General features: G+C 40.5%; 1 long non-coding RNA gene across 1 annotated transcript in view; it reads right to left on the bottom strand.

Moving 5' to 3' along the window:
• Positions 1–22,736, bottom strand: part of LOC123511689 — a 58,105-nt gene extending 35,369 nt beyond the window's left edge. Inside the window, exon 1 of the long non-coding RNA XR_006676914.1 lies at positions 22,648–22,736. This is a non-coding gene — a long non-coding RNA (uncharacterized LOC123511689). The remainder of the gene's footprint in view (positions 1–22,647) is intronic.
• Positions 22,737–24,346: the final 1,610 nt, after the last annotated feature.

Here is a 24,346-nt window from a genome sequence, read left to right as displayed (position 1 = left end):
CAAGTGTCTTTTTTTTCTTTCGTTGTCTTTCTTTATCGCGTGTATAAGTAATATGAGCAAACCTTCTTGAGGCAGTGAGGCTGATGACCTTATCAACTCAAGGCCAGCACAGTGTCAGGAGGCTCTGCTATTGCTGGTACTGCTGCTGCTGTTGTTGCTAGTGCTGCTGTGGCTGTCTCTTATTTCTAGTGTTGTTTTGTTTTTTATATAGTGGTGGTGGTAGCTATTGTGGCAGCTGATTCTGTTGGAAACAGCAACAGCAGCTGCAGCAGCAGCAACAGCTACTGCAACAGCAGCGATAACTGCAGCAGCAGTAGTAGTAGTAGCAGCAGCAGCAGCAGCAGCAGCAGCAGCAGCAGCAGCAACAACAGCAGCAGCAGCAGTAGTAGAGTACCAATGATAGAAACAAAGGAAGATACAGAGAAGGAGCTCAGCAGTTAACTTAGACAAAACAAAGTAAAGGAATATTAAGCAAAAAAAATAGACAAATGCAAAACTGGGACTTGAATATGCAAGTTGAGCAATTTACATCTTTTTACTATTACATCTCGCCAGAGGCCTCAGTGTGGTACCCCTTATTATTCATCCCTTGGGACCCTCAGAGACACGCAGCGCACTAAGGGCAGCGGTTAAGGAGGATAAGGTGGAGATAGAGAGCTACATGTGAGCAGATAATTGAGGTGAAAAACTACGACTGAAGAGGCAATCGTGGAGATAAAAAAAAATTGAGTGTGAATATATAATAATAGATATGAATATCTATGTAATGGAGAAAGATGATGAGAACTGAAACTATCATGATAAAGAAGATGCCTGTGGGTGAATAAGAAAGCAACGAGGTGAAAAGTTGTAGGTGAAGAGGTAAAGGTGGAGATAAAATACCTAGGATTGGACACAAGATGATGTAAATGCCTCCGGAAGGAAAAAAGAATGATGGAAACTGAAACTCTGGCAGCTACACCTATGGCTGAATAAAGATTTTTTAAATTATAAAGATAGAATAATACAAGTGACTAGATGAATGACATATAAGAAAGTGGCAATATAATTACACTTTTTATAAAGGATAATAATGATAGACAACTTGGTATAGACAAAAGACAATAAAAATAGTTGAAGGTTCATAGAAAAATCAATAAGGTTTATCTTTCTATTACAAACATATGGATACAGGAATGATAAAGGAAAGATGAAAGTATATGAAATCTATTTGATCTAATACTGATATCTAAATTTACTGTCTGGTAATCTGTCAGCTCAGATGTAATGTCTGTTAATACATCGTTTCTTATTAGTACGTTCAATATTTCTACAGTAACTTTTCACTTACTAAATTAAGAGATTACGTTGTTTGACACTATTGGAAATAAATCCTGTTCGAGATCTCACTCTGTTTTCTCGCTCCTGTTCTCTCTTGGGAAAAGGTGTATAAGTGTGTTTTTCCTTTTCTTTTTTTTCCACTTTTTTCACTTTTTTCTGGTGAGGGTCAGAAATCCGTAATGCAGAAAAAGTTAATAATGTTTTCCTGCAAGATTAACATAACTTTTCATTTCAAGAAGTCTCTTAATTTTCTTCCACCTAAACATTCTCCCGACTTTTTTCCCTCAATGTTTTTTTTTTTTATTTCCTTATCCAAATACTTCCATTTTTCTTTTATTCAGTATTCTTTACGCCTCACATATTCTTTTTACCTGCTTTCCTCCATTCCTCCCTCCCTCCCTTCCTTCTTTCTTATTCTTTCTCACCGTCACACAGTTTTTTTCTTTCTGCCTCCCCTCTCTCTTTCTCTCTCTCCCACTCCCTCCTCACTCCTCATACCGGCGCACACAACATTTTCTACAAAACTTTTCTACCTGTCCACTGCAGTCACTTCAGTCCCCCCTTAATGTCTGTTTTTCGGGATGTCTAAGTACTTTTTATGTCATATTTTATCTCCTTCTCTCTCTCTCTCTCTCTCTCTCTCTCTCTCTCTCTCTCTCTCTCTCTCTCTCTCTCTCTATGATGGAGATCTTAGACAAACAGCAGCGGACGAGGAGATAGATTGAGCTGTATTGACGCAGGGTACAACGAATATCACCCACATGACACTCTGATTTACCGACACTCAGATCACGACGCAGATTGGCAGGAAAGAAGAGTGCACAAGGGAAGGGGAAGAAGGTGGGACTGGATGGTCGTGGGGGGAACGGAAAGTGAAGGTGTTAGGAGATGAAGTCAAGGAGGGAAAAAAATAACTAGAACAAGATCAAGAACAAGAGAATGAGAAGGAAGAAGAGGAGGAGGAGGAGGAGGAGGAGGAGGAGGAGGAGGAGAGAAAAAGGGTGGCATTAATTAAGAAATATAAATATCACTCTCTTAATAGATTCTGGTAGGAAAATAATGATAACACACACACACACACACACACACACACACACACACACACACACACACACACACACACACACACACACACACACACACACACTTATCACATAAATACATCACTTCATTACTAATTATATATATATTACATCAGTCTATGATCTCCTATTTACATTTAGCAATAAGATCAGAGAGAGAGAGAGAGAGAGAGAGAGAGAGAGAGAGAGAGAGAGAGAGAGAGACAGAGACAGAGACAGACAGACAAAGACAGAAACTGAACAGCACCCATTTTCTTCCTCCCTCTTTTTATTCTTATTCTTTTTTATATACGTCAGTGAAGTTAACTCGATAATTATGATTCACACAGTCACTTTAAGCTCATTTTTATTCTTTTCTAACAGGAACACCGAACTAATAACACGTCTTTGCCGCCGCCCGCACCTCCCTTCATCAGCGGCTCTCGTGTGATGCGCTCCTCAGATCCTATCGCGGTTTCGGGTTGCAAAGGAATTGATTCTGAGTGGGAGCGGGTGTCAGCTGCGAGACAGAGAGAGAGAGAGAGAGAGAGAGAGAGAGAGAGAGAGAGAGATGGGAGGTATACATAAGAACAGGAATAAATGATGCAAAAGTAAGGAAGATAGATTGTGACAGACAGACAGAGAGAATGGATGAATGAATGAATGACAAAGGAAAACGTAGAAAATAATGGATGAATTAAAGAATAAAAGGAAAAAAAGGTGAATGAATAAACAAAAAAAAAGATAAAAGAAGGTAGAGATATGAAAGAAGCAAATAAGAACGTAGGGATGATTTCCCCCCATAAAAGGAAAAATACAAAATTCAGTGATAAAAATAAACGAAAAAAAATATATATATATAACACGGATGAAACTGAAACACACGACAGCACAAACAAATACAACAACTCCAAACAACTCGGACAATCGACAAAACAAAACACGAGGACGCACACGGTAAACCCTCCCAAAAAACTACAACTATTCATAAACAAATAAAAGCAAACACAAATAAAAGCAAAACTTAAAAAAAAAAACATTCACAGAAACAAACAGACGAAGAAAGAAATAGTAAAACAAAAGAAGAAAAAACAACAAGAAAAGGAGAACAAAAAGAATAAAAACATGAGCAAGAAGACAACGAAAACGAGAAGAAAAGAAAATACAACAGAAATTTTAGCCAAGCAACACCAGACAAGGAAAGAGAGAGAGAGAGAGAGAGAGAGAGAGAGAGAGAGAGAGAGAGAGTATAGTACAGTACAACGGATGGAATGAAGGAAGAGGAGTAATGAAAGAAAGGACAGAGGGGAAGTAGGGAGAGAGGAGAGAAGGAGGTAGGGAATCGTAAATCAGCCACACCAAGGCAGTTTATAGCCCTGTCTGGCCCCGACTAGAGGATCTGAGAGGCTGTTGAGATGGGGAAAATGAGACCTTAGAGAATTGGATCAATGTTAATGGCATATGAAGATGTCTTGTAGATAGGGTAGAGGAAGGGAGACGGGAGGTGCGGCAAGGGAGAGAGATGGAGTGCAAGAGACAATGGCAGAGGAATAAAAGAGAAAGCAGTGAGTGGAGGGAGAGAAAGAGAGAGAAATGAGACGTTATGAAATGAGCACCAGGGAAAATAAATATGAGGGAAGGGGAAAGGGTGCAAATCTATTAAAGAACACGGTGTAGTAAGATGGAGAACATATACCGGAACAGAGACACAGAGGGAGAGTGAGAGAGTGAAGTAACACATTTGGAGATTAAAGGGGTACTGGTATCAACTTCACCAATACATTACATAATTAAAAGGGGGAGAAAAATACATCTTATATACCAACAAAGAAAAGAGAAGAACTATATAGATCAAAGAGAAGATATATGCATATAATTCAACATTTTATCTTTTTTTGTGGTTTGAGGAATATTGTGTTGCATAAAAGTTAAATTTCAGAGTTACATACACACACACACACACACACACACACACACACACACACACACACACACACACACACCGCGTAGTGTAGTGGTTAGCACGCTCGACTCACAATCGAGAGGGCCGGGTTCAAGTCCCGGTAAGCGGCGAGGCAAATGGGAAACCTCTTAATGTGTAGCCCCTGTTCACCTAGCAGTAAATAGGTACGGGATGTAACTCGAGAGGTTGTGGCCTCGCTTTTCCGGTGTGTGTTGTGTGTGATGTGGTCTCAGTCCTACCCGAAGATCGGTCTATGAGCTCTGAGCTCGCTCCGTAATGGGAAGACTGGCTGGGTGACCAGCAGGCGACCGAGGTGAATTACAAACAAATGCATACACACACACACACACACACACACACACACACACACACACACACACACACACACACACACACACACAATTTCAAAAAGAACAAAATCAGGAGCATGGACAGGGGAGACACAAACCAATGTTCTCCAAACCTCAAAATAAACCATTGATAAATAAACAAACACAGGAATAGATGAATAAATACAAATAAATCATACAAATACATAAACATACGACTAAATAAACAAATGCAAGGATCAGAATACAGTATATTGCCCACAAAGTGCAAGGACCACGCGGAATATTACTCCAATAATTCACAATTCTGGCAGGCTCGCTCGATACCTGTACGAGGGGTGAGAATAGGCCTAAGAAACGCTACCTGGAAAGGGAAGGAAGGGGGAGAAGAAGAGGGGAGGGAGAGGTATGACTAGGAAGAGGAGAGAGGAAAGGAAGAAAAAGTAAGCTCTAGGAAGGGGAAAGGTAGGAGGGAAGGGGAAGCAAAAGAGAGTGAAAGGTAGTTCTATTGAAGGAAGGTAAGTAAGGGGAGGGAAAGCAGAGACAAGAGAATGAGAGAAAAAACGGGAGAGAAATGAGGGACTAGGAAAGGGTAAAGAAAAGGCGTAGAAGGAAAGAAAATGAGGAGAGGAATGACTATAAAAGAAAGAAGTGAATAAGGAAGAAGGAAGGAAAGGAGACACTATGGAAGGGAAAAGGAGGGGGAGAAGAGGGAGAGAAGAAGCATTGCGTGTCCATGAAGGTAGAAAGGAAGCCAAGCGTATTCATCTGATACGACGAGATAAGGAGAAAAGAGGAGGATATATATAGAGAGAGATGATGATGTAAAAAAAAAAAAAAATTGAAAAAGGAAGTATATTATTAGAGGAAGGATGAAGGTACGTACTTACTAACTTTTTCATTTTCTCATTTTTTACCTTTCTTAATCTGTATTTTTCCAATCATTTTCTTTCTCTCATTCTTATCATTGCTAGTTTTTGCTCTCTCTCTCTCTCTCTCTCTCTCTCTCTCTCTCTCTCTCTCTCTCTCTCTCTTCAGCATTTTTAGAGTATTTCCTTTTTCTTTATTATTATTAACTTGATTCCTAAAATTCTTACTCTCTTCTTCCCTTTAAAACCTCTTCTTCACTATCAGTTCCTTTCTACACAATATTCTTCACATCTCATATTTACATCGAGCTTCAGTTTTTTTCTTTTACATTCTTCTTTATCCTCCCATACAGAATACGTAAACATGCTTCAAAGGCCAGAAACACACACACACACACACACACACACACACACACACACACACACACACACACACACACACACACACACACACACACACACATACATACATACGGTGCAGTTAAAAGTTTCATTGCAGTACTTTTAGAAGAGGTTTTCTTGTCGGACACTCTCTTCCTTAAAAGGTCATCTCTGTCTTTGTCTCTCTCTCTCTCTCTCTCTCTCTCTCTCTTAGGACTTTCTCACAGAACTTTCAAATTCATTATTTCTTTGTGTTTTTCTTCCAATTTACAGTTTTTAGTTTTTTTTTTATTTCACAATCCTCGTGACTCGGTTAATCTATTCCATATTGAATGATGTTCGGCTCTCTCTCTCTCTCTCTCTCTCTCTCTCTCTCTCTCTCTCTCTCTCTCTCTCTCTGTTATTCATTCTCTCACTTACGTTTTATCCATCACTTATCTAAGTTCATACATGTATTTTGAAAGAAGAATTAAATATCATACCAACTCCAGTAAGTGCAATTTAATATTTGTTTTCAATTCTAATAGAAAAAAACAATTTAATAGAATAAAATATGCGCACGAATAACGATAAGAAAAAAAAGTCAAACGTAGACTTTAGGATTGACTGAAAGAACAGACAGAAGAATAAATAAAAGAATCAGTAATAAAAAGCATCGACTGACCTTTCTCTCCTATTCGATTTCCAGCACTCTATCTATATTCTTCCAATGGCCTTTTTTTTCTTCTCTTTCTTTCTCTTTTTTCTCTTCTTCTCCATCCGGGCTATGTGGTTAAGAAAAGTGAGAAAGAAGGAAAAAAAGGAAAAAGCACATCTCATTATTTTTTTTTCCTTTACCATCTCTCCCACCTCTCTTATTTCCTTAGCTTCTTTCTTGCGTCCTTTCTTCTTTTTATTCGTTAATTCCTATCTCCCTTCTCATCAATATTGTTTATCCCCCCTCTATCTCACAGTAATTAATCATTTAGTCTTCCTTTCCTCTTTCGTGTTATTTCTCGTCCACTATTTTGCTATTTTCTCTTCTATTTCTCGTTCTTTCATTTATCACTCTTTATCTTCCGTTTAATGCCTTTATATTTTCAGTTTAATTCTATATTTTCTCATATTTATTCTTTTCATTCACACATTTATGTCAATTTCTCCTTTCTCGTCTTTCACATCCTCCTTCCTTAATACTTTTGTCCTTCTATATACTTATACTTCTCGTTTCATTTTTTTTCCTTCATTTTACCTATCATATTATATATTTTTCCGCGTTTCAATTTTTTTCTAATCGTTTCAACTATCATTTCATTGCTCCATAATTTTTTTTTATTATTTTCTTTCTTATTTCGTTATCATGTCATCTCAATTTCGTGATTCATTTGGGAAACCGACTTACTTCTTTCCAAATTTCATTTTTTTCTCTAATCATTTATTGATTTTCCTTTGTTTAGTTCTATCTTTCACTCTGTTAACTTCTTATTTTCTAAATATTTTTCTTTACTCTATATATCAATCCTCTTCTTTAACCATCTTTCCTTTTTTTAAGCATTTCCTTTTCCTCGTCCTGTTTCGAATTTCATATCTCATTTATTGCTTTCCTTCTTAATATTCATACAATGTTTCTTTTCATATTCTGGTAACTTCTTTTTTTTTTTTTAATTTCAAACTTCTTTTGTTTTATATTGTTTCCTTTTCCTTATCTCTCAATTTTTTTTATTTATCAGTATTTTTTCCAACATCATCATCGTCTCATACTGTATCGTATTGCCTCTCTCACTCTCTCCTTTCCTTAAGCCACTCTCCCCATGTTTTATTTTCGGATTCTGCTATAAATCATTGCATCCCTCACAGTTTCTCTTTTCACTCTGTCACTGATCGTCCTCCTTAGACAATTCTGACCTACACATGCTTAAGCAAAATTCATGTGATGATCACGACCTTTTGTCTCATTCGATGTCTTTTACCAGCACTACAAAAGAATCGAGTTGAATTCCGAGAAGAAATGCATAAAAAAAATACAATAGTCTGGCGTTTGACTTTGTAAGACGTTGAAATGCAATTATATTTGAATGTCAAGGGAGACTGGACATTTCGGTACTATTCTATTCGAGTAATCTGTATTTTTCTCCCATACAGCTATTTTTTTTCAATCTAAGTTTTTTTTTTTTTTAATAAAGGGAGTAAATATTTGTTATTTCTTTTTTGGTGTGTGTGTGTGTGTGTGTGTGTGTGTGTGTGTGTGTGTGTGTGTGTGTGTGTGTGTGTGTGTGTGTGTGTGTGTGTGTGTGTGTGTGTGTGTGTGTGTGTGTGTGTGTGTGTGTGTGTGTGTGTGTGTCGTGAACTTTACTACATGTTTCTTATATCATGTTTAACTATTAATGTTTCTTTTTCCTTGTTTCTTCCTTTCAGTATTGTATCCAACCAGTCGTCTCTCTCTCTCTCTCTCTCTCTCTCTCTCTCTCTCTCTCTCTCTCTCTCTCTCTCTCTCTCTCTCTCTCTCTCTCTCTCTCTCTCTCTCTCTCTCTCTCTCTCTCTCTCTCTCTCTCTCTCTCTCTCTCTCTCCATCACCCTCCAGCCTGTCACCTCATCTCCGGCAAATAAATAAATATGGCGTAGGTTTTCAGCCTCGTGGCCCAAAATTTAGGTCCCCAATTTCGGGAACTTTTGACGGGGAGTTTTGGCCAGCCGGGTTTGGGGAGGATGGGGAGGAGGTGCAAGAAGAGGGAGAGGGAAAAAGAGGGTAGGAGGGGGGGATACAAAAGAGGGATTTGAGGAGGAAGGAAGGGTAGGAGGAGGCACAACTTTGGCAGGGAGTGTCGGAAGATGGAGTGACCTGGAGAAGACTCATGAAAGTTATAAAGGAAGACGAGAGAGAGAGAGAGAGAGAGAGAGAGAGAGAGAGAGAGAGAGAGAGAGAGAGAGAGAGAGAGAGAGAGAGAGAGAGAGAGAGAGAGAGAGAGAGAGAGAGAGAGAGAGAGAGAGAGAGAGAGAGCAAACGAGGGGAAGGAGTATACGGGTGTCTTATGCAAACAGTTATAATTTCGAGAAACTGATTAACTTATGTAATTAGGAAGGTGTTTGTTGGGGCGTATCCAGCAAGTCGGTCTGTCCTTCTCCTTGTCTGCCTCTGCCTGTCTATCTGTCCCTCTTTGTATGTCTGTGTCTGTATCTATGGGTTAGGTTCAGATCAATAACATAATCCATAAAGATGATCCACTAATTTTGTGCATACTCAAATAATGGAATAGAACTAACTATGATAGCAAAAAATTCAAAATGTCCATAGACAAATACTAATAGCAACAACAATAATAATACTAATAATAATAATAATAATAACAATAATAATAATAATAATAATAATAATAAATAAAATTAAAATAATGATGATGACAATAATAATAATAATAATATCAATAATAATAATAATAATAATAATAATAATAATAATAATAATAATAATAATAATAATAAAATAATACGTATTTCACAAAACCCTTTTGTCTGTCATATTACCACCGTCACCACCACCACCACCATACAGTCATTAGCGACAGGATCCTCGCGTCACGAAGGGGAGACGAGATATTAATTATTTACCTGAGGAGGGGCTGGACAAGATACCTAGAGGGGAATTTACCTGAGGGAAAGACACACCTGTGGAGCGGAAGGGAATACAAGACCAATATTACGCACAAATAAAAACAAATATGCTGATTAAAATTAGAGAAAAGATCAAAGCGAGGCAAATGTAAGACGCTGAATAGGATTATGAATTTCTATAGACCCAATTACTTCTCTCAAACTCTCCCTCGTTGCCGCCCTCTCCCACTCGCGCACTCACTCACTTGGTATTCATAGACTCTTTGGCATTAGAGTGAATCTTTGCGTCTCAGGTCTCAGTAGGATTGGCGGCGAGATGGATCGAAAAGAGGGGTGAGGGAAGGGATCGAACCCTCTACGGGAAAATTGAAACCTCTTCACTCCACCCCCCTTTGTCCCTAACCTATTTGTTTGTGGTAAAAAAAGATAGATACATGCAGAGAGAGAGAGAGAGAGAGAGAGAGAGAGAGAGAGAGAGAGAGAGAGAGAGAGAGAGAGAGAGAGAGAGAGAGAGAGAATGTGTGTACGTAAGTATGTGCGTGCAGGTACCATCGTGAATAATAGCAGAAGTTTCCTAATATTCCGACCAAGTTGAGGCAAAATACACACACACACACACACACACACACACACACACACACACACACACACACACACACACACACACACACACACACACACACACACACACACACACGATGACTTCCCCTCACCCAATACGTATGCAAACTTGCGCACACACACACACACACACACACACACACACACACACACACACACACACACACACACACACACACGTCCGTCCATAGACTATATTTCCATTAATCTTCTCACTCAGCGACTTAAATCCGCGTAATAAATTTTTAACAACTGCTGGGAAAAAAATCACCCTCTCCAAATACCCCGCACAACATATCATCCGGAGGGGAAAGGAAAAGAATATTCATAACCTTAGTTCCTATGGGTAATATTTCACCCAAAACTTACGAAATACTTTGATAGGCCAAGCTTACGTATAATTCCTTTCCACCCCACTCCACTCTCACTCTCTCTCTCTCTCTCTCTCTCTCTCTCTCTCTCTCTCTCTCTCTCTCTCTCTTTCTCTTCCCTTGCAGCATCGATTTAAGTGAGATGAGAGTCATTTTTCATACTTTGGAGCAATTTTTCTGTCCTTCTTTTCTGCCTCGTTGGTGCGGGAGTTGAAATGCATCTTTAATTTAACTCAATTCATCCCTCGAGACAAAGTTGTAAGTGAGGACTGGAGGAGAGTCAAAACACGGCTGTTATCTTTCCTTTCCCGCTTCCTCCAGCTCCGTGATGAGAGAGAGAGAGAGAGAGAGAGAGAGAGAGAGAGAGAGAGAGAGAGAGAGAGAGAGAGAGAGAGAGAGAGAGAGAGAGAGAGAGAGAGAGAGAGAGAGAGAGAGAGAGAGAGAGAGAGAGAGAGAGAGAGATAGTCATAACGCATATGATATCAAAGAGTAAAATGACTAACATAGATATTACTTCTGAGCATACCGGTTTGTTGTTACTGTAATCTATCATGCCCTTATTATTATCCACACTAGATATGGTATTAGTGGTAATAGTAGTGGTAGCAATGGCAGTACTATAATAGTAGTAGTCGTGTGGTGGTGGTGGTGATCCCGTTTTGTTACTGTTTTTACCGTTGCTTTTAGTAGTAGTAGTAGTAGTAGTAGTAGTAGTAGTAGTAGCAGTAGTGATGGGAGCGTAGTTTAACAAGGTAGTGATAGTGGTGGTGGTGATTGTAGTAGCAGAAGTGTTCGTTGGTAGTGGTGGTGGATCCTGCCGCTGTTTCTACTGTCACCGTTAGTTTTGGTGTAGTTTAACAAATAGAGCCACACGTTAGCGGCTGAGGCAGGTCGGGGTAAGGTCAGGAGCGGTGAGGCCGTTTTGGTCATTGAAAAGCCGTGAACCTGCTTTACGGGGCGCGGCGGGCGAGGGATGGTAGCGGGTGGTGAGTGATGGTGATTGGAGCACGTGGCGATGGTGACTGCTATGGGTGGCGATGGATTTATGAAGATCAATTTTTTAGCAACACTCGACCACCGCCGCCACCATCACCGCTATTGTCAACGCCACACTCGCAGCTTTCCCTGCCGCTTGTATTGTCACCATAGCCAGCAATATAGCTTTGTTTTCTTCATAATTCTCTTCTCTTTTTCTCTCCCTTCTCTTCCTCTTCTTCCTTCTTCTCCTATCTTGTCTTCTTCCTCTTCTTCTCCTTATCTGCTTTCTCCTTATCTTGCTTTCCTATTTTTCTTTTTTTTATCTTTCTTCTCCCTATCCTTCTTCCCACTCCCTCTGTTCGTCTTCCTCGTCTTTTTTTTCTCCCTCCTCCTCCTCCTCCTCCTCCTACTCCTCCTCTTCCTCTTCCTCTTCCTCCTCCTCCTCCTCCTCCTCCTCCTCCTCCTCCTCCTCCTCCTCCTCCCAAATGACCACGTTGCAACAGGTTTTCTTCAAAGTAAAATAATTTAATATATTTTGTTACTGAGTACATTTTTGTTGTTGTTGTTGTTGGTATGTATCACTATTATGAAACAGTTTATCCTTTATTAATCTCATCTTGATAACGAATAAAAAACAAAGACAAAACAAAAGGAAATTGCGATCAATAAGGAAGCATCCAGCACATGGAGACAAAGAAAGCACCTTATGAAAAAAACAACAATTCCATAATAACTCGAAAATTATATGCAGCAGAGAGAGAGAGAGAGAGAGAGAGAGAGAGAGAGAGAGAGAGAGAGAGAGAGAGAGAGAGAGAGAGAGAGAGAGAGAGAGAGAGATGCACGCACGAAGCACACTCCCACAGCCGGACGTATGAATATGTGAAAAGTTAGACAGTCGTGCAAATTGGCCCCCGGAGACTGTACACTTTACGATACCAACTCTAAAACTGCCTCCATTAGCGCCCTGACCCGCCCTATGCGAGGACACGGATAGTGGTGGCCTGCTCTGCCCTGCCCTGCCTTCTTGAACATTACCCACACTCCTTCCTGCTCTTCTTTCTGTCTTCCTTACCTACTCTTCCCCACTCCTCCCTTCCATCATTATCTAGAATCACATAGTGGGTTACTTAGTGTGAAGTGTGAAGTGGAAGGGAAATGTAGTTGTGTTCATTTTCTTCGTGTTGTAGTGAGTGGTTGCGAATTACTACCCTGAAAACTACGCCACTTGCCCCGAACACCTGCTACTTCATATGTGTTATCTTAAGTCGATCAGATTAGATAGACTAGATGGACAGGTGAGTTGTGTGAACTTATGCCAGCCTGGATTCGAGCCCCCGCACACCTGACGCACTAACAGGCGGGCAGGAAAATTTTACATCGCACAGTGAATGAGTGATAAGCAACAGATAAACCTAAATTCCCGCTAGAAAAATCCGGCCTACGTGCTTCATGGCGCTGACAAAAATAGCGCAGCTTACGTCAATCCAGCGAAACAGGCGTACTGTACCTTTAATATTGGACTAGAAAATAAGTGACGCTTGAAATATGTAATGTCCGAAAATATTATGAAAATACGCGTAGAAACATGTAATACTTTCCATACTGCCAAGCTACGAACCCTACGACAGGTGACTTCCGGTGCGCTCCTGCGACCCCTCACACAGATTCCAAGAGGCGGGTCAGCCCAGCCGCCTGCCACAACAATGGCGCCGCGTGAGTGGTGCGCACCGCCGCCGGCTAATCAAATCGTCGTCTAGCTGAGCCCATCAGGACGCACCTAATCAGTCCATACGCCTCCCCTGGTTCTGAGTGATTAGGCCCAAGTCCCCGCGATGCAAAGCTCATTATCCGACCGCCGTCATTCCCCCCGTCACCCGCAGCCCGCCCCGCCACACGCCACACTGAAAAGAACAACTGGACGCAAGCGGCAAAGAATTGGTTGCTTTCTCAGTTTTATTTTCATGGCTCCGTTTTAAAATTCACTTTTGTTGCAAATGAGTCATTATGTCCATCTTCTCCCAACGAGTTGATGCAGAAACGTTACGCTCGTTACATTAATTGATTTTCCGCCAGACGTCTGTCCGCGGCCGCATCACCGTCATTATTTGGCGACACTGTGAGACAGGACCTGCTCAGGCCGCGTCATGTTCCCTTACTCGTAACAGTCAGGCTCGTGGCGGACTCCAATCAGATTAAGGATTACTTCTTGGCTGCTACTCTTTTCCGTGTGAGTATGTGCTTGCGTGTGTGTATGTGTGTGTTATATATATATATATATATATATATATATATATATATATATATATATATATATATATATATATATATACATATATTTGTGGAATCCTCATCTATTAGCTTTAGTCCGTTGTAAACACTGCAGAATTGTGAGACTTTAAACGCCATTAACGAAACATACCAGCGTTGACAGCCGCACCAGCACACCGGCGCCGTGGGAGCGGAAGCCTCACCTGGGGGTGGACATGTCGCCGCCGCCCCGCCGTGACTCAGCGCCAAACTTACCCGCCGTGAAGAGCGAGAGAGAGAGAGAGAACGAGAGAGAGAGAGAGAGAGAGAGAGAGAGAGAGAGAGAGAGAGAGAGAGAGAAATGCATAAATCAGATACGAGGGACGTGCACGAGGCGCGGTGTCCTGCTGTCTCAGTCACAACTCTCCTCACTGTCACTTGGCGGCTAATGGCTAACTTGACACTTAATGCTCCGCAGCTATTATAAACTTGAGCTAAGGACTTACTCTTCTCAGCGTGCCTCATCTGCCCTTAACGCAGCCTGCTGCTCCTAATTACCTCATGTCCTATGTCGCCAAGGTATATGGCATACCTGTCTGTCCATGATATCACACCTGTCTGCATGGAGAGGATTCAACACACCTATCAAGCGGCAAACACACCTGTCTGGCGGCAACAACACACCTGTTTAGTAAAACACACACACACACACACACACACACACACACACACACACACACACACACACACACACACACACACTAATCTTATCTACACGAAGACTAACTCAGAAAGGTGACAACAACACCCCTGACACTGATTGAAACATACGAGGTTGGAGTGGGTAGCGGCACACCAGACTGACCTTCATACATATTTATCTTTTTGTTGCTTGGGGAATCTGCGGCACCGTTCCCTGTTAGGCGACGCTCACCATGGGAACGGATGTGTCCATTAAAAAAGTGTATATTCATGAATATGTTAAGGTTGTATTTTAGGATAATTGATGATTTTGTGATTAGGAGTCTATTGTTATTGGTTTTATCCGATAGTGATGCTGGGCTAAGCAGGTTTTCTCAATCGAGAATATATTTATATTGCAAACTAGCCTGGTGCTGCTGTTACGTAAATTGAATATTGATTAGACAAAACATCTAAAAAGAGGGTAAAAGATAAACATGTACTTATAATAACACAACATTTTCTTTCCAAGCTTAAAAACTAAACAGCAAAATTACGTTATACTTGAAAATCTCTATTGTTCTTCTCCTCAGAAAATCTAAGTCAAGAGGGAAGAAACAACAGAAGACCGTGCAGAAAAAAAATTAGGGAAATGTAGGAAAGAGAAAAGAGAGATAGAAAAGGAAGGCAAAGCAAGAATTAGTCTGTCGTGGATGTCATCTATTTGTTCTTCTGTGTGTGTGTGTGTGTGTGTGTGTGTGTGTGTGTGTGTGTGTGTGTGTGTGTGTGTGTGTGTGTGTGTGTGTGTGTGTGTAAATCACAATGATAACCAGTTTTCTTGAATCATCTCATAATGATACCCCGTGTTTTTTTTCTTCTATTAAAGCTACACGTTTACTATGAACATACTGGTACTCAAATATTTACCTTAATGTCGAAGTGTTTATGTATGTGTAAATGATGCATACACACACACACACACACACACACACACACACACACACACACACGGCCCGGTAGCTCAGTGGTTAGAGCGCTGGCTTCACAAGCCAGAGGACCGGGGTTCGATTCCCCGGCCGGGTGGAGATATTTGGGTGTGTCTCCTTTCACGTGTAGCCCCTGTTCACCTAGCAGTGAGTAGGTACGAGATGTAAATCGAGGAGTTGTGACCTTGTTGTCCCGGTGTGTGGTGTGTGCCTGGTCTCAGGCCTATCCGAAGATCGGAAATAATGAGCTCTGAGCTCGTTCCGTAGGGTAACGTCTGGCTGTCTCGTCAGAGATTGCAGCAGATCAAACAGTGAATTACACACACACACACACACACACACACACACACACACACACACACACACACACACACACACACACACACACACACACACACACACACACAATGTCTGACAACAGCGAACCGGATGCCGTTACACGAGAGAGAGAGAGAGAGAGAGAGAGAGAGAGAGAGAGAAAATAATACATCTCCATTGATTAATAAAAAGAAATCGGCTTGGAAACGGAAATATCTATAACACATTACAGAACACATGAGAAGATCACATTAATGAATAAAGAAATAAAAAGACTCGAATCAGAGAGAGAGAGAGAGAGAGAGAGAGAGAGAGAGAGATGAGTTCCCAGCATCCTAAGGCCTAACGATGACTCACCAATCATCGGGCGCCCCTCCCTTCCTATTGGCTCTTCATATAGACGGAGAGAAGGACACCTGAATGGAGAAGAGGAGGGGGGTAGGAGGTGACACTTGAGGAAGGAAAGAGGGAAGAAGAGATCGAAGAGAAACAAAGAGGAAGAGCAGAGGGGAAAAGAAAAAACCCAAGAAATGGATAGTATGAGACAGACAGGAGGAGGAGGAGGAGGAGGAGGAGGAGGAGGAGGAGGAGGAGGAGGAGGAGGAAGAGGTAAAAACAGTTAGGAACGTGGGTAGGATAAAGGAAGGGAGAGAGAAAGGGAGAAAGATTAGCAGGGAGAGGATGTCGTATGTACAGAGAGAGAGAGAGAGAGAGAGAGAGAGAGAGAGAGAGAGAGAGAGAGAGAGAGGAAGGGGGAAGTTCAAGGGAAGTGGAGAAAGGTAGAGTCTAGGTACGGTGGACACATACATATGGGAAAGGGTCAGTGGGAAGGGAGGGGTGAGGGGATGGGGTGGACGGGGTGGAGGGGTGGAGGGGACATTCCACTTCCCGTATCGGACATGTGGACGTGAGCTGTGTGAGAGGAAGGCAACGTGTCCGCGGATATAGCGATTTGATGTAGCTTGGGTTTGCTCCATGTTAAATACTGGTGATGAGAGTTTTACGTCTCTCTCTCTCTCTCTCTCTCTCTCTCTCTCTCTCTCTCTCTCTCTCTCTCTCTCTCTGTGTGTGTGTGTGTGTGTGTGTGTGTGTGTGTGTGTGTGTGTGTGTGTGTGTGTGTGTGTGTGTGTGTGTGTGTTTATGTTATTTTCAATATGACCTCGACATTTGTGTTCTTGAATCAACTTTTCTCTCCTAATCAGTCTCAATCTTTCTTCCCACATCTCTCTCTCTCTCTCTCTCTCTCTCTCTCTCTCTCTCTCTCTCTCTCTCTCTCTCTCTCTCTCTCTCTCTCTCTCTCTCTCTCTCCACACGATGGTTTCTTAACATTACGTGAAATATTTCATTTTGCACATGAAAAAATCACTGACCAATTTCTTTTCTTCGTGAGTTGCTTTGTTATTTGGTAGTTTTTGACATTTAAATTGGACGGAGGATTACTCTTTTTTCTCTTTTCGTACAGGAATTGAATAAACTAGTATGTCATCACTTCTATCACAAAAATGGAAGCTTTATTAGTCAGTCTGTCTCTGCCTGCTTGACTTTTCGTCCTCTAGCAAATGCTTACATTATATTTTTCATGGTCTGTCTGTTTGACTGTCTATCTCTGTCTGTCAATGAATCAATATATCTGGCTTTCTTATCTTTTATGTCATACCAAATATCAGCAGTTTTCTTTATATATCTAGCTCCTTTTCTCTATGTATATATGAATAATATTTGATTGGTTTTACTTATATACGTTCTTTCCATATCTGCGTAAGTTTTTGTTCTATCCTATTAATCTTACTTTAGATATTTTAATTTCTAAATCAAATCCTCCCTATAAAGAAAGGCACTCGTCTCTCTCTCTCTCTCTCTCTCTCTCTCTCTCTCTCTCTCTCTCTCTCTGGATTTCAACACAGGAATGCAAACGTTTAGCGGCGAAAACTCTACCCTTCTTCGTGGCACACAAGAATGTTAGTCTTAGTCGAGTCTTGGTTTGTTGACTGACGGACGCGATGGCTACACACAGTCAACTTTGCCCATCAGAAATGTAGATATAGGCGAGTCTGGGCTGTGTTTTCCTCTCAGCGAGAGAGAGAGAGAGAGAGAGAGAGAGAGAGAGAGAGAGAGAGAGAGAGAGAGAGAGAGAGAGAGAGAGAGGGGAGGGGAAAGAGAGAGGGATAAAGGAGCGACGCAGTGTGTGTATGGCTGGAGAAAAGGAGAAAATATAGATTTAGGACTGTCTTTCTATCACTATACGTAACACCTGTTGACTTATTTATCCAGGTGTGTCATTATGTACCTATCGATTCGGCACACAGCTTCAGGTAAGGGGCAAATACAACTTTAGGACGGTCTGTCTGTCATCAGTACAAGTAGATATGGTGGTAGGAAGGTATATATATATATATATATATATATATATATATATATATATATATATATATATATATATATATATATATATATATATATATATATATATATATATATATATTTTTTTTTTTTTTTTTTTTTTTTTTCATTGATTCCTATTCCTCCCTCAATTCTTGCAGACACTCTTTCCAACAAAAAAATAAACAAAAAATACACATAAAAATCATATTTCAAGTGCAAAGTGTGTTTACTACCTTTATTTCCATATATTTGAGCTCGAAACATATAAGAATACAGTGTTTTGGTTTTTTTTGTTGTTGTATATGTTTCACTGTAAGTTTTATTCTACCTTCTTTCCTAAACACAGTACAATAGAGAACTATGTAAGTCACATCAAGAAACATTTAGTTTTACCCAAAATACACTAATCTGCCAACGGACTCAAATTTAATTTCCATTCTTATATAAGTTCGCTGCAGATGCCCTCTAATGTCGATGAAACGAACAGATTACAATGATGAAGAGAAATAAAGAATTTAACACATCAACAACGTTTCTTTACAACAAAACAAACAAATCTCCCTAATTCACTGAACTTCTATTGATTTGTTTCATGCATTAATGTTCCACAGATTCACTACAACAACTATAAACCACAAAGAAAAGAATCCGATGAAATCCACACAATATTTTATCACAAACATACAAATCGACTGACTCATTCAACACTGATTCCCTTCACCCATCCCTAATCCTACAGATACACCATGCAGCCACTACAATACCTAAAGCAGGAACAAAAGAGGTACACGAGACCACCTCTACACGAACAACAAATACTCGACGTCACGCGGAAAAAAGAGAAGAGGGAGTGCAGGGAAGAGGGACTGAAGGGAGGGAAAGGGAAGAGGAGGAGAAGGGAGGGAATAGGGGACCACGAATCACGCGTCACGGGGAGGACAAAGGAGGGTAACTGAGACGTGAAGGTCCAAAGGCAGAGAAAGGTTACCTAGTTTGTCTGTATGCACACAGGAACAGCTGTGGCGATGACATTTACCTGGGCCAGAGAGAGAGAGAGAGAGAGAGAGAGAGAGAGAGAGAGAGAGAGAGAGAGAGAGAGAGAATGTCAGATATAAAGACAAGTACATACAAAAATACTAGAGATACAGAGAAAAGACATAAAATAATATAAATAAACAGAAAATAAGACAAACAGAAAAACAAAGCTTAAGCAAATAAACCAATAAACAAACAAACAAACAAACAAAAAATAGACGGACTGAACTGAAAAATTATAAAGGAAAAGTGAATGAATAAAAACACAGAAGAAGAAATCAAGATATGAAAATACTAAAACATAATTCAAACAGAAAAAAATAAAAATAAAAACAAAACGACAGTGGATGAAAAAAAAACTTGAATTACGAAAAACAAAAGTGTGTCGTATGCAGGTGTCTTCCCAAATGTCAGTGTGAAATAATACTCAGGAGACGAAACACTCCTGCATGTGAGATCTCTTGAGCGGTGCCCCTTGTCCTTTTACCTTCTGGTGGACGGACACGGGCCGCCAAGCACTCACGCCCTCCACCAACACCCACCCTCTTCCACCCTCTTCCGTAGTCCACCTTAACCTTCACCTTCTTCTCCCATGTTCCCCTTCTCTTTAATCTGAACGTTCTCCATCGTTCCCCCTTTTTTTCTTTTTTTTCTCTTATTTATTCTCTTTACTTCCTTTCCTTTCTTTGCATTTCCTTTCTTCCCCATTCCTTCTCCTTGACTCTTTCTATTTCCTAATTCTATCACTTTTTGCTTACTTGTTTTCCTTTTTAATGTTTCTCTTTCCCTCTCCTCTTCCTCTCATTCTCTATCTCTAGTCAGAACGTTTTCCATCCCTTCATCTTTTTTTTTTTCTTTAACACTTTCCCCTTTTCTCTTTTCTTCCCTTCTTTTCCTTTCCGTTTTCCTTTTCATTTGCTGCATCCATGAGCCACTTTCTCTCTCTCTCTCTCTCTCTCTCTCTCTCTCTCTCTCTCTCTCTCTCTCTCTCTCTCTCTCTCTCTCTCTCTCTTCCCCCTGCCACTGCTATAAAGCCAGCGAAAGATTCAATTAATATGACCTTTAATTCATTCTCCCTGTTCTTGTGACTTCGTAATGTCGTCTTTCTCTTTCCTTACATCACGTTACCTTGGTTACATTATATTTGCTTCATGTTACAATTAAGTTCCCAGTTCTTGCAATTCCCAATGTTGTCTTTTTGTTGGTTTGATAATAAATAGTTGTTTACAATCAATGTTCATATTCGTCTGCTCGCATTTTATTCAGAGATCACTTAATCCTCTTTGTTTTCAGTTCTTAATTGTCATCACTACTTTTCTATTTTTCCTTGTATTGAATTTAATAAGAGCACGATTTAAAGAAGATTCAGAAGTTTTCATTATCTCGATGTGTATTCAGTTGTATTGATGTTTACGAACTGAATACCAGCGCCATTAAGTATTCACCTGACTGTCTACTTTTATTACACCGAATTGCTTCCTCCTATACCTTTATTCTAGTCCCCTCACCGTATTTCTCATCACATTAAGAAAACTCAATACGTTTACGTTCATCTGTAGAATGATCGACTTTATCTTATTAGTACGACCTACGACAAGGATTTCAAATAAACAATGTAATACTTCCAGTGGATGTACACAAACATTAATTTATTTTCTAAGTTAATTCAAAATACAAGAATAACCGTATATAGAACAACAAAACAGTCTCGAGAATACATTTTTCATTAAATAATTCAGGTCTCTGTAGCTTTTGTTTGTCTCCATAAAAATATAATAATTTAACTCATATAAATATATCTCCAAATATTTTAATCATTTATATTTAGTTCAATACAGAGCGTCTCTTTCTAATATTAGATGTTGGAAAATTTTAAAAATACAGTGTTTTCCTATGCACTTGATATTACACTACGTAATGTCACCCATTTAACATCCCTCAAACCCTGTACATGTACAGTGTACCTGTTTTAACTGCTATTACATTACACTTTACTCGCGCACAATGTAACCCACTCAACTCTCCCTCAGCCAGGAGCTTTACATTCACATAACCATTGCATCTACGTTAAGTGCACCTCATCCACCATGCTTCGGTCCGCTCATCCCATTCACTCTACTACTAACTCTACTACTACTACTACTACTACTACTACTACTACTACTACTACTACTACTACTACTACCACTGCCACTACCACTACTACTACCACTACTACTACACCTCACTCTACAATACTCCAACTACAATTCAATTTCGCCTCATTCCATTACTGGACCCTCTTTGTACTTTCTAATTCCCTCATAGTGCTTGGTCGTCTGTCCCCACCGTCACCTCACCCTCCACGTATACGTACTGTTGCCACCACGACGCCATGCCACCATCACACCACCCGTCACGCCACCTCAACCACCCCACAAGGCCACCCAAACCACCTTAAACCCATCCCACATACCACCCGAAAGCTACCCGCCATACACACACGCCCAGTACACGCCCAGCCCACACTAATATGTAGGAGAGGACTGAGTGACAGAAGCGTGTTTACCCTAACGAGAGTCACGCACTCAAAGCCTTCCAGTTGTGACGGAAGGGTGAGTGGAATATCGTTTTTTTTTTAATCTTTTTTTTTTTACGTTTTACCTCTCTCTCTCTCTCTCTCTCTCTCTCTCTCTCTCTCTCTCTCTCTCTCATTTCTACGGTTCAGTTTTATTCTTATTGCCATGATTTTTTTCTGTACTTTTAATCCTCCCTTTATTATATCATTTTTATCTGTCTTTAGTTGTCTTTCCGTTTATTTCTGAGTTTCACAGTTTGCATTATTGTTTGTCTGTCTGTCCTCCTTTTTTCATGTACGACTATGTATTTCTCTCTCTCTCTCTCTCTCTCTCTCTCTCTCTCTCTCTCTCTCTCTCACACATATACTTCTCCGTTCGTTTCTTTCAGGCTTTTAAATTAGGAATGTATAAAAAGTATGGACAAGAGTAGGTCATAAGCACAGGTGGACACAGGTAATGACAAGTGTTGGCTATGTATACGTAGGGCATTGTTATTCACGTACCCAAGATTGATTACCTAATGTCCATAAAGAAAAGTGTCTAGAGGGGAATATGAATTTATGAAAAGAAAGAATGCCAAGGAGAAATGCGAGTATCTAAGGAGAATTTTACTTACTTTTGTTATTGTTCATTACTCTACATGTTATTTGATTACGTAACAAGCATCAGATACGCTGCTCTTTTTTTTATCTTACGGGCGATAAATCTCTTACAACAAATGAATAACTGATAACTTTCCACAAATCAAACACCATAAGGGATAAAACACCTTATGTAACACTCACCATTTTGCAGAATAACAACGAAAACACACTTGACAATTCACAACAGTCCTACAATTCTACTCTTTTCATGTTTGGTGAGTGGATGGCGCCGAGGGAACAAAGGAATCGCAGCCACAAGTCCTCAGACACACACAAAGGTAAACTCGGAAACATGGAAAAGAAAACTCGCCTTACCTCCAAGCGTGGGCGTCACATGGCCAACACCACCCCCGACGCGCCTTCCCCCACACCCACGGCTCCTGACATGTTCCACGCCCAGGCGCCCCCACACACACCTGCAGGGCGAAGAAGTTCAAAGGTTAGTGTGAAATACCCAAAAAGGTCTTAGGACACACTACAAGCCCTGAAAACTGGTTCTTGTGTTATTTGTCCTTGTTTACGTCAATACGATCACAATATCAAACTACACATACAAGTCTTTACACTCAACACGGCTTTGTCAGACTCGCCACTGCACATCACCGCGTACACCATGATAACACACTACTCGTAGACACAAAAACCGCAAAAAAAGAAAAAAAAAACATTACATATTCAGGAAGCAAGGCAACTGTGTGGTAACTGCGTGGTGGCATCATCCAGCCGCATCTGCCAACTGCTTTTTAGTACATCTGAAACCCAACAGATGGCGTGGTCAAGAGCTACTGACGTGAATTTCAAATCTAATATATTTTTTCACTATTGTCTCTGTTTAACGTTCTACTTCTGTACTCCTTATCTCAAAATATGCATAATCATTGTCAATAATTCCAGTAATTTATGAATTCCAACATCAGATAGAAATCGTAAATCGACTCAAAGATTTTTTCAAAGTTTAAACAATTAACTTACACATTAATAGTTTTTCCTGAAGCATCACTAACCTACAGAGCAGTTGTGGTTTAAAATCGTGTTCGTTCTTTCTGTCCCTTATACTCCCCTCTGCTGTCTCTCTCATCTTACTGCCAGCCTGCAAACCACAGACTTCAGTTGCGCTTAGAAACAGATACACCATACTTGAAGCCACTAAATCCAACACAAATGAGCGAAATAAAGTTAGGTCAGCAGTGAATACAAAGGGAACAGCATGACAGTATTCTATCAAAGAGAAAGAAGAGAGAGACAAAAAGTAATTGCATTGCGGTCTAGTTTGCCAGAATTCCACCCGTACGCTGTTAAAATGCGATCAGATGTTTGTGAGAACAGGAACACGAACACATAGAATGCATTTCAAGTCATTTTCACCTGAAGTGTTTAATTCTTTTTTGTTCATCTTGCTTCGAGTTCCAGGTGCTAAGTGGAAAAAACACACAAAACAGTTGGATGTAATGAGAGAGAGAGAGAGAGAGAGAGAGAGAGAGAGAGAGAGAGAGAGAGAGAGAGAGAGAGAGAGAGAGAGAGAGAGAGAAACTTATCATGACTTTCCCTTACAACAACAAAATAATCTTATCTCACTCTATCACACTCACACACACACACACACACACACACACACACACACACACACACACACACACACACACACACAGTACAGTACGGGAAAACATCAGGTTTGAGCCTCACCCACTGAGCTGTGTCATCAAACGTAAAACTGCTTGTAATCCGGACAAAAGAGCATCAGATCACTTGGGGGAGGAGCAGGAGGAGGGAGGGTAACACGATCCTCCCCTGGCCTGCGGTGTTAAGGATCGGATCATGACAGTGGCCTTCGGGGCTCCATTGAAACGACCCCGACACGTGTCACCTCACAATGATGCCCGAGGAGGGAAATGTGGGAATATTCGGAATGGAGAGAAAAGGTGTGTGTGTGTGTGTGTGTGTGTTCGTTCTATTTCTCGTGTACATTGATATCTTCAACAAGAATGATTAACTGGACTACTGAAGTATTAGATAA

The sequence above is a fragment of the Portunus trituberculatus genome, chromosome 31, assembly GCF_017591435.1.
Source record: "Portunus trituberculatus isolate SZX2019 chromosome 31, ASM1759143v1, whole genome shotgun sequence".
In the NCBI taxonomy this organism is placed as follows: domain Eukaryota; kingdom Metazoa; phylum Arthropoda; class Malacostraca; order Decapoda; family Portunidae; genus Portunus; species Portunus trituberculatus.
Note: the sequence above shows the minus strand (reverse complement) of the source record. Positions and strands in the feature narration are given on the sequence as shown.